Source organism: Lissotriton vulgaris, chromosome 7 (genome assembly GCF_964263255.1).
Source record: "Lissotriton vulgaris chromosome 7, aLisVul1.2, whole genome shotgun sequence".
In the NCBI taxonomy this organism is placed as follows: domain Eukaryota; kingdom Metazoa; phylum Chordata; class Amphibia; order Caudata; family Salamandridae; genus Lissotriton; species Lissotriton vulgaris.
Genome location: NC_141695.1, coordinates 356,037,092 through 356,047,335, shown reverse-complemented (window position 1 = coordinate 356,047,335; position 10,244 = coordinate 356,037,092).

Below are 10,244 nucleotides of genomic sequence, written 5' to 3'. Positions count from 1 at the left end.
GGCGGATCGCCTTATGACATTACAAAACAGAATGGCATTAGACATCATTCTTGCAGATCGTGGTGGAGTCTGTAAATTGATCGGATCCAGTTGTTGCATTTACATACCTGACAACGCCCCTACAGTATACCAGGCCATCTCTAAATTACACCACATTGCTGAGTCCATCCACCTGGACGAAGGAAATTGGTCTCTGATGGGATGGTTTTGTGGACTACGGTCCACATGGGGATGGAAGTTATTGACTTTCATTGGAGTAGTCTTTGCCATCATCTTTTCGTGTTGCCTTTGTTTGCAATGTGGTCCCGCAATCTGTGGTCTTTGTGCTACTATGTGTGTCCCAAGACCCATGTCACAGAAAACAGAGAATATGAAGATGATGTTGCAGCAACAACTTGACGACCTCATGACCATCAACATTGATTCAGATTAGCGTGAGTCTTTGTGAATTGCCTGCGTAATGGCAAAAGGAGGGTCTGAGGTTCTTTCATTTCGACTCCATTTTACATTTGCCGCCATCTGGTGTTGCCTTTACACAGGCTGCTCGATGAACGAAGTATCTCTGCCCTTTTGGACTGCAATGTGTCGAAAACCCCCTCCGTCCTTGTTTTGAAACCAATCTCAGACACCAGCCGGCCTAACTAATCCTTGTCTGGACTACCTAATCCCCGTATCAACTATCTGTTAGCCTTTAGTATTCTTCTCTTGCCGTATCTTATCTTTTTGCCTTCGCTATTCTCTCGCTGTGTTTTCCCATTTCACAACCTTTCTTTTGAAGCATACAGACAGCATACAGACATGTCCTGTCAGAGAGAGTGGAGAAGTGTGGCTCACTGGTTAGAGCAGGCAGACCCTGAAGCAGAGGTCAGACCCGGGACCAGGGTTCAATTCCCGACGCGGCAGGGTCTTGAGCTCAAATGTCCATGGACTCGATAATTCTCGCTTCGGTGCCTGACCTAATCATGGGTTCACACTCTGCAACTCTTGGCATTAAGCTTGCTTATTCTCCACAACGGCCCCCCCGCGGCGGGATGCCTGGCTTTCACCTTGGGGATGCCCTGTAGGGGCTATCTCACAGGTAAAAGCCAGGACGGGTTCCCAAGGCAAGCGCGGAGATACCCCTTCGGGGGTCGATTCTGGCGCTATATAAGAAACATAATAATAATAATAATAATGATAATAATTGCAACACTGAACCATGGGTACCAGTATTGATTAACTATGGGGGCTGGATAACACACAACATGCAAGCAGAGAGCATTCTGGTTGCACAACACCTTGTTTTCAAACTCTTCTGATTGGCTAAAACTTTGTGCATTGGGTGTATGTTTGTACAGATGTATTTTGGCTATAAAAGCTTGTGAGCCACGGAGTAAAGTGACAGTCTCATGAGAACCTACTTGTTGTACTTCTTGGACAACTGTGCTTAGCTGCAGCTAATAAAACTTGGTTTTCTACCCCCACAGAGTATTCCGTGTCTCTGTGCAACAAGGCAGGTGAACTCGAAGATTTCAGGCGTGCCCTGCGCCGCCAGGCCCAAAGGCCGGTTCTTGAGTGCGTGGAGTGAGGTTGGCCTGCCCTCCCATAGGAATGCATGGGGAATGTATGTGTCCATGTTAGTTCCTGATGCGTGGGGAGTGCAGGTGCGAGTTTGGTATGTGCGGGCTCGTGTGATTAAAGGCTGCGCAATGATGCATGCGGCGTGATTGTGTCTAGTGTGGAAGTGCCACTTTTAGAAGTTGGCATGTTTGTGTAATTTGTGTCTGGCGTGTGATTGGCTGGAGCTGGCTGGTGAGCCTGCCTCCAGGAGTCAGGATGGGTCTGCCCCGGTGGTGAGTGCTGAGATTAGCATGCTGATGTGAGGGAGGAGGGCACCTGGGACTTGAATAGGGCTGTGCTTTCCCCACATAATGCTGGCTCCGCCTCCTGTGGTGTGACTGATGACCCTAGCCTGACTAGTGAATAGGAAGGGTGGCTGAGCACATCACAGTGCTCCAAAACCAGCTGTGACTGGTTTTCCCCCCACCCTGCACACATACAAAGGATTTACCTGTATAAAAAGGGGCTGTGTCCCCAGAAATGTGGTTCTCTGTTCCTGATCCTGACAGGAGGGGGGCCTGCAGCTGCTGGGCACCATGAGGACCGCAACTAGGACTGCCTTCCTGCCTGGAGGGCCCAGTGAGCTGGCCCCTGGGCCCAGTCCTTGCCCCCCGCCTTCCTGTCCTGAACTTTGCTGGACTTTGGCTAGGACTCTGCCTTTGGAGACGCCAGGGGAGCGCAGTTTCCTGAGTGCTGGGAGCACTTCTACTTTTGTCTGCAGCCCGGAGCTGCTGTCGCCTCTCACGAGGGATTCCCCAGCGTTGGGATCCCCCTGCCTTTGTTTGTCGAAGCAGGTGCCCACCCTGCTTATTTGTGGCTATTTGTAGGTTATCTAGCGGGTGGCCAGCCCGCTTTATATTTAAATTCAGGAGGGAGCCTACCCCTCGTGTGTCTCCCTGTGTCACCGCCGCAGCCCAGGAGTGTGCAGGACGTTGCCGGGGCTCTGCCAGCGCGACACGGAAGTGCCCCAGTCTGCCCCGGAAGAGGAGGCCGGAAGTCCCGCACTCGCAGCCGCAGTGCGAGGAAAGGAGAGGCAGCTGAAGGAGCAGACGGGGCTCCGTTGTGCAAGAAGAGCCCCGCGCTGCCCACAGAAGAAGCCTACAGAAGCTGTCTGGTCCCCCGCGAAGCTCTCGCGAGTGAGAGAGCCTGGCCCGCCGCCTTTGAGAGAACCCGGCCCCCAGAAGCAGGACCGGGTGAGAAGGAGACCGGACGAGGAGTCCTTCAGAGCCGGTGAGTGGGGCCCGGTGTTCGTTGGGGTAGAGGGGGCATCAGGGCACATTGCCGGTGCCCGCCCCCGTGTGCTATCTTCGTGCTGGGGCATTTCTTCAGAGCCTCCGCGAGGGACTCTCACGGAGTTAGGCAGTTGTTTTGTTTGAGTCCCCAGAGGGAGAACTCCACCGAAGGCGCCAGCAATTCCTAAGAACCCACGAGAGGCTCAGGGCACACTTTGTTTGTTTAGAGCCTGCGAGGCTCTTGGGGACATTTATTTGATTTTAAGTCCCCCGAGAAGGACTCCAACGATTTGGGGTCATTGTTGGGTGGTAGAGCCGCCCCGGCAGGCAGCGGGCCGCTCCCCCCACACTGGGCATTCTTTCTTCAGAGCCCGAGGCTCCCCGTCCGCATTGTTGTTTTAGCCCACGAGGCTCCTTCGGGGGCATTTTATCTACAGAGCTTGCCAGGCTCCCTGCCCAGCACTTAGTGGGCAGCTCCTCCGTTTAGGCCCCCTGGCATTGGGACACAGGGCGTTTCAGCCCCAGAGAGACCAGTTGGCCTGGGGACAGTCACAGGTTGTGGCCTATGTGATTTCTGCGCAAATGTTCTTTGCTGCACCTCTGAATGTGTTTTTATGCGTCATGTGCTTTTCCCTACACCGCTGAATGTATGTTTATGCATCATGTGTTTTTCCCTACACCTCTGAATGTTGTGATGCACCATGTGTAATGTTCTTATGCCTATACCCCTAAATGTATTGTGATACTTAGGTGGTTGTTCCTCCTAGTACAGGTATTGCTAGGGAGGTCCTGGTTCCCTGCGTAATATTTTCCTAAGGTGGTTAGGGTTGCGTAGGTGGTACTTGCCTGTTACCAGTGATTACTGGTTGTGTGCTCTATTTTCTATTCCTACAAGAATTATTATTCCTACAAAGTGCTATTTCTAACAAGTATCCTAGTTATAAAAGTGCTTATTCCTGACAGTGGTCCACGTGGCCCTGTCCTGTATATAATCCCCTGTAAATTCTGCCTGTGCCTGTTGGCACGTTGTAAAGTGTGTGTTTTTATCTAATGTGTTTGCTACAATACAAAGGCTATTTTTACATATAACCTTGTGTCAAGTTTCCATGTGGTGGGCCTTGGGTGTTGTTGCTGGGTGCGCACGCAAACACTTAACCTGCATAGAATCCCTGCTACATGTGTCCCTGACCAAGTACAGCGGGACTAATATCTACCCTTTAAAAACAAACCATCTTCCACACTCAACTCAGTCTGAACTTTGTTGCATGACTGTAAACCTATAGAAAGACTTCCTTCTCTGGGCAACCCTTGAATTGAATAGTCCGTAACTTTTTTTAACACGATATCCTTCACCAGAACCACCCTCCAACATCCTTCCCTCACACTTTTTCTGTCACTGTCGTTCCAAAACACATTTACCACCAAACAATCCACATTTTATGACTCTATATCACAAACTCCTTTTGTGCTATCACCAAGCTGTGACAAATGTGAAGGAAAATCTGTCTTCTGTTCCTCCCAACAGGGATGTATTTATTTATTGAAGTTTTGTATAGCGCTAGCTGGAACCGAGGATATCAGAGCGCTTCACAACAAATACAGATAGGCATCAGAAAGACAGTGAGGACGGAAAACAGGGCTGGGAGCATATGGGCGAAGTAAAAGTCTGTACAGTAACAACATGTGCGCAAAACAGGGCGGAGAATCGAAGGCGGGTCATCCGGCTCTGGTATCGTAGAGATCAGGTCTTTCAAAGTCAAACTTGAGTTCTTGTTACGATCCGGAGCGCTCAAGGAAGAGGGCTTTGTGTAGCATCTTGAATTTCGGGAAGGAGGCGATCATTCTGATATGGGGGGGATGGAGTTCCATATCTTGGGAGCATTACCCGCAAAGGATTTACTAGCTGTTTTGTGTTTCTGGGATTTCAGAGGAATGAGTAGGAGCGTGTTGGAGCTTCTGAGGTTCCTAGACTGACCGGCCTTTTTGAGCTTGTTGGCCAGATATTCTGGTTTGCCTGCTTGCAGGGGTTTGTGTGTGAGGCAGGCTGTACGGAAGCTGGCTCGTTGGTCAATAGCGAGCCACTTCAGATCCTTAAGCGCCGGGGAGATGTGATCGTATTTCTTAGTTCCCGTGACCATTCTTGCTGCGGCGTTTAGGGTAGAGGTCAGAGGTCCCAGGTGTGATTTGGTTGTTCCAGTCAGAGTAGCAATGCGAAAGTGAATTCTGGAGAGTACCAGAGCCTGAGTGGTCTGTTTCAGGTCTTTTGTGGGGAGGAAGGGTTTCAGTTTGTAGAGAAGTTTCAGGTTAAGGAAAGCACTTCCACATCAAAGTGATGCTCAAGTAATTTCACACTTAGTGTGACCAGTCTGGCTTGTACTTTTGTGGAATTGCGGTCTGTGCGGATCAGAAAATTTGTACCCAACACATTAGCCTTGACTACCTCCACAGCCCATGTACAAGCATGCATCTCATGCTCAATGACTCATTATAGGTGTTCTTAATTAGTCAACGTGTGTGAAGCAAACACCTCAACTCCTTTTGAATCACCTTTCTCTTGAGTTAAAGTTGCTCCCAAACCTCCACCACTGGCATCAACAGTGATGCATAGTGACCTACTGGGGGAAAATGGGCTTAAAATGGGAGCCATATTCAGTTCTGTCTTTAATTAATTGAATGCCAAAGCCTGCTCCTCATTCAATGTAAAATTCACATTCTACTTAAGCAGCAAATGCACAGGTTCTGCTTTACTTGCACAATTTTCACAGAATTTGGCATGAAACTCACATACTGGGGGTCTGGATCTTTAATCACTCAGCAGGAGATGGGTCAATTGGTTTAATACACCAGCCTAGGCCGTTTCAGCTCCCAGGCTTCTCCTCCCCTACTCTCCAGATGCAAGGCAGCCTGGTGCCATCTCAACCCCTCCTGGGTTAAGACCTCTCCCAGCTCCTCTCACCTCTCAGATTCTGTAATGAATGTGCTTTTCACTAAAAGGACACACCCAAACCCGCACTCCCACCTAGGAGGCAAATTTACCACTGCACCTTTAAATGATACACTTTGAACAGCACTTCCTAAAGACGAGGAAAGGACACAGCACTCCCTTTAGGCAAGGCAAGAAAACAATCCAGATGCATTTAAGATAACACACACAAATGTATTAATGCAATGTTTAGAATGGTAGGCCAAATATATCAGTAAATGCAGATTCCCAAAATATCAAATGACACAAATGAACAAGTAAAATACAATGTAGTATTTACAAATAGCAAAGAGTACAAAATATATATATTTATTGGTTAGGAACACCTCACTTATTGAATAAGCATCATCCTTGCCAACGCAGGCTGGAGGAAGCCCTTCACCAGCCCAGGAAGGAGTTTCAATCAAGACTCAAGTTCTGTCACCTCTACAGCAATACGTCTATTCTGTGGTTAACTTCCACCTGGCCCCTGAAGGCTCCCAGCTTAAATATCATTACTCAATCTGAGGCGAACTTCTAGAAAACCTTGCCCCCTTCTCATTAGAAAAAAACGAGCTGGCTGTACCAGTCAAGGCCAAGACAGAGGCTGGCCAAGCTCCTGTATTTTGACTCCGAGGCAGAGTTGTACATTCTACAGATAATATCCAGTTCATTCGGGTCAGTGATGTGCGAAAAACAAGTGAGGAGCAGAAAGACCTTGAATATGAAACACAAGCACTGCTGTGCGCGCAGAGGTAAGGCAAAGTCAGAAAGCAAGATGACATGAGGCCATGTCAAAGCCAATAGTAAGTACTCATAATTAACCCAAACAACTTGAAGCACTGCCATGCACGCAGAAGCACTTGTAGCAAGGCAAGGTCAGAAAACAAGATGACATGAGGCCATGTCAAAGCCAATAGTAAGCACTTGTAATATAAATGTACTGTTCTATTCCATGATAGCTCTCGCTAAAAGACAACACGATTACAAGAGAGGAGAGAAGCAGGCATATGCAGGACCGTCTCATATATCCATATTAAGGTAAAATAACACACTGACGTCTGTTAAAATGATGGTAGTTGAGTAACATCATAGGGTGCCAAACCACAAGGGCGCCTCTTTTACTACAGATCCAGCCAGAGAATCCGCATTCAGCAGAGATACACAGAAATGCTTAAAGCACAAAACTCAGTCACTTTCTAAAAGAGTGGTTTCTGAACACACAGTGACAAAACCACTTTCACATAAAGATGTGTTATGACACTGTGAGTTCATACATACTAAACGTCACCTCTCCATTTTAAACTTATAGGAAACTAGTCTAACAAACACAACACCCAGCCCTCCCCATTCTGTCCTATGGGCAGGATGGCCTTTCAGCAATGAAAAACAAAATGGAGTGTTTTTCACTGTCAGGACATTACAGACACCTCAGTATATGTCCTGCCTTTTACTTACACTGCACCCTGCCCAGGGGTTACCCGAGACCTAACACAGAGGTAACCAATGTGTATGAAAAAGGGAAAGTAAGGCCTGACAAGTGGTTACACTTGTCAGTACAACATGCTAGCTTAGCAAACTGTGCGCAGGCCCCACACAGCAGGCCGGAGTTCCCTTTTCCGCGCTCCTTTGCATTACTAGCCCTGGCACACACAGTGCACATTACTAGGGACTTTACTAGTAAGGCAAACATACCAATCATGGCCAACCAATTACCATTACATTTTACATAGGGAACACTTGTACTTTGACACTGATCAGCAGTGGCAAAGTACCCAAAGCATCTAAATTGGCAACTCTATGTCAGGAAAACGGTCTAGGGGGAAAGCAAAAAGTTTAGGGAACTTTAGCCAAAAAGGCCAAGTCCTACACCATCCATTAAACATGTATGTCACATCCAACATGTGTGAACATGATGCCCAAGAAAGTAAATATATTAGAAGAGAAAAAGACAGTAAACAGATGGTAAATGAGGAAAGAAGAGTAGAAGACTCAATAGGGGGTAGAGCGAGATACAGACTTTGTGGGAGAGAAGTGAAAGAATAACAGAACCAACAACAGAAGTAAAATGGTAAAAGAAAGAAAGGGATTAAATGCAACTGCAGAAAATGGTCCAAGTTATAAAGGAGGCACAGAAAAGAAAACAACACGAAGATAAATAAAAAGGGAAATAGACAAAGGTTGAGAGTTATTAGGCAACAAAGAATGCAGAACGAAGTGGGCAGAACTAGATAAGCAGAGAAAAACAATTGAGTAAAGGGAAAAAAATTAAATGAATAAGAATAGCCGAAAAATCAAGGGGAAAGCAATTGACAGACAAAATAAAATAATGGAAAAACAATCAGTATATTTTTCACTCACATTTAAACGACAGGTCACTGATTTCATTCCTTATAAAATTGTTCTTGGAGTAATGCATATGTTAAACAGGTCAAATGTGTTTGAATATAAACATTATATGCTTTAGAAGTCAAAAACATGTTTATCAACAATTAAGATATGGCAAGAGGCGCAAAGAGAACTAGGATGGGAGGGGATTGTGATGCTGGCCACCCCAATATGGGACACGAAAAAATTAGGCAAGCTACGCAACACTAAAGGTTTTAGGCAATGGGACCTGATAGGCATATCAAAGGTGGGGGACCTATGGCGGAAAGATGAGATCATCCCCTTTACACAACTACAGCAGACCTATGACCTAGCAGACTCGGAGGCCTATGGATACATACAAATTAGACACGCACTCATGACAGTGATCCCACAAGGCACACAACTACTGGAGTCGTCACCCCTGGAGGATAGACTGCTCACCGACCATTTGACGAAAAAAAACATCTCACTGATGTACAGTGAAATAATAAACAACTAACCGGACCGACGGTAACCCTAAAAATACAATAGGTCTCGCATTAGGAAAGTGTGAGCTATTGGTATTGTAAATGACAATTTTTTTTAATATGTGTTGGCTTTGAAAATATATAAATTAATAGCATTGTTATTCACAAAGCCAGTAGCTTACACTTTCCTAATCCTAACCAATAGGACTATTCCATAGTCCTATTGGTTATGGCAATGCTTGTTGGTAGCAAGCAAGGACTACTTGCTACAGTTGTGGTGCTGAGTGATGATGTGGTTGGGCTGAGTGATGTGGTGGTATATTAGAGTGATGCGTGGTGTATTAGAGTGATGTGTGGTGTATTAGAGTGATGTGGTGGTGTCCCAGAGTAATGTGGTGGTGTCCCAGAGTGATGTGGTGGTGTCCCTGAGTGATGTGGTGGTGTCCCCGAGTGATGTGGTGGTGTCCCTGAGTGATGTGGTGGTGTCCCCGAGTGATGTGGTGGTGTCCCAGAGTGATGTGGTGGTGTCCCTAAGTGATGTGGTGGTGTCCCTGAGTGATGTGGTGGTGTCCCTGAGTGGTGTGGCGGTGTCCCAGAGTGATGTGGTGGTGTCCCAGAGTGATGTGGTGGTGTCCTCGAGTGATGTGGTGGTGTCCCTGAGTGATGTGGTGATGTCCCTGTGTGATGTGGTGGTGTCCCTGTGTGATGTGGTGGTGCCCCTGAGTGATGTGGTGGTGCCCCTGAGTGATGTGGTGGTGTCCCTGAGTGATGTGGTGGTGTTCCTGAGTGATGTGGTGGTGTCCCTGAGTGATGTGGTGGTGCCCCTGAGTGGTGCCCCGGAGTGATGTGGTGGTGTCCCTGAGTGATGTGGTGGTGTTCCTGAGTGTTGTGGTGGTGTTCCTGAGTGATGTTGTGGTGTCCCCGAGTGATGTGGTGGAGTCCCCAAGTGATGTGGTGGTGTCCCTGAGTGATGTGGGGGTGTCTCCGAGTGATGTGTTGGTGTCCCTGAGTGATGTGGTGTTGTCCCCGAGCGATGTGGTGGTGTCCCCGAGAGATGTGGTGGTGTCCTTGAGTGATGTGGTGGTGTCCGCGAGTGATGTGGTGGTGCCCCTGAGTGATGTGGTGGTGCCCCTGAGTGATGTGGTGGTGTCCGTGAGTGAAGTGGTGATGTCCCTGAGTGATGTGGTGATATCCCTGAGTGATGTGGTGGTGTCCCCGAGTGATGTGGTGGTGTCCCTGAGTGATGTGGTGGTGTCCCCGAGTGATGTGGTGGTGCCCCTGAGTGATGTGGTGGTGCCCCTGAGCAGCAGACTGCATGCTGACGTAGGCAAAGGATTCCCAGCTGTAGCGATGGGATTGGCCGGTCGCCAGGACACGCCCACTACATTAGCCACGCCCCCTTTGAAACAAAACGCGCGCTGACCACGAGCACTGCGTTTGTTAGCTCACAGCTCTTGAGGCACAGCCGGGAGCAGGGACAGACAAATCTTTTTAAAAACTGCACAGATTTACTTGTAATTTTAAAAGCGCCGTATCTGCACCACCCTTTCCCCACGCAGCAGACTGCATGCTGACGTAGGCAAAGGATTCCCAGCTGTAGCGACGGGATTGGCC